Source organism: Octodon degus, unplaced genomic scaffold, assembly GCF_000260255.1.
Source record: "Octodon degus isolate 3935 unplaced genomic scaffold, OctDeg1.0 scaffold00046, whole genome shotgun sequence".
In the NCBI taxonomy this organism is placed as follows: Eukaryota; Metazoa; Chordata; class Mammalia; order Rodentia; family Octodontidae; genus Octodon; species Octodon degus.
The window spans coordinates 11,942,282-11,943,899 of record NW_004524622.1 but is presented as its reverse complement, the minus strand read 5'-3'; the positions used below and the strand labels follow the sequence as shown (position 1 = coordinate 11,943,899).

At 43.3% G+C, this 1,618-nt stretch overlaps 1 pseudogene; it reads right to left on the bottom strand.

Moving 5' to 3' along the window:
• Positions 1 to 977: 977 nt before the first annotated feature.
• Positions 978 to 1,618, bottom strand: part of LOC111817010 — a 1,436-nt pseudogene continuing 795 nt past the window's right edge.

The window sequence follows — 1,618 nt, the reverse complement described above, 5'->3', positions numbered from 1 at the left end:
CACCCTGCAATCACTCTCCCTAAGAGATCCTATAAAATCTCCTGTCCCCACCTTGTTTGGTTTCTGTCTTGGTCTGCAAGACAGCCCTCCGTGGGAGCTTCCACCCTTCCACCTCCACATAACCTACTTTACTCATGTTAGTGTGTCTAGTCCAGTTCTGCGTGGGTTTGGCTGCCTTGGTTTGGCCATTCAGTTATGTAACACTTTCATGTCTGAGAGGTAGGTGGTATGTATGTTTTAGCTAAATTATAAAATAATGGAATGTTGCAGTTGTGATAATTGTAATGCCCAATCTGCATCGCTGGGGCAGGTGTTATGAAACAACTCAAACTAATTTTCTCAGGTGCAGCCATTAGGTCCTCTTTGATCAATGTCAATAGTTTCCCAGCATTAGGCATGGTGAGGGGTATAGGTTTTCTGCTCACAACTTTCTATTAGAGATGAAAGAAGTGAGTTTCAGGCCAAATTCTGCCATACATACTGACATTTACCTAACAGCAGGTAACTCCTTACATGACCAGCGCTGCTTTTTGAGGTCCTCTGATCAAACTTGGTGTAAAAGATCCATGAAAGGAAAAAATGTAATATCCTAGAAGTTAAGAGTTAACTAGCATTATTTTTAAAATGTTTTGCTTCTGTTTTTCTTTTTCTTTTCTTTTTTTTTTCTCATTAAACTTTGTTTTAATAGGTCTCAAAATTCTGTGACAGATTTTTGATCAAGTTGTTTCCATTAAAAAGTATTGATTTTAAAAACTGATAACTTAAAAACTGCCACACACACACACACACACACACACACACACACACACACAATGGTCCATAAAACATTCTCCTTTCCTTCTGAAGGTTTTATGATGCATTGTTATCATTGACCAGTCTTTCACTATTAAACTTAAATGGCCAATTGGGAGAAACAGTTCTGAGACCGGTCTTCCGCCACTGATTAGGACTGGGGTGGCAGGTGGCAGGGATAATATTCATTTAGCCTTCTGAGCTTTCTAGGCAGACTTGGTGACCTTGCCAGCTCCAGCAGCCTTCTTGTCCACAGCTTTGATGACACCCACAGCAATTGTCTGTCTCATATCACGAACAGCGAAATGACCTAGAGGTGGATAATCAGAGAAGCTCTTGACACACATGGGCTTGCCTGGAACCATGTCAACAATGGCAGCATCACCAGACTTCAGAAACTTGGGCCCATCTTCCAGCTTCTTACCAGACCGGCGATCAATCTTTTCTTTCAGCTCAGCAAACTTGCAAGCAATGTGAGCTGTGTGACAATCCAGGACAGGGGCATAGCCAGCACTGATCTGGCCAGGATGGTTCAGGATAATCACCTGAGCAGTGAAACCAGCTGCTTCCATTGGTGGGTCTTTTTGCTGTCACCAGCCACATTGCCATGCCGGACATCTTTGATGCACGTGTTCTTGATTTTGAAGCCCACATTGTCCCCAGGAAGAGCTCCACTCAAAGCTTCATGGTGTATTTCAACAGACTTGACTTCCGTTGTGACATTGACTGAAGCAAAGGTGACCACCATGCCAGGTTTGAGAACACCAGTCTCCACTCAGCCCACAGGGACAGTGCCAATACCACCAATTTTGTAGACATCCTGGAG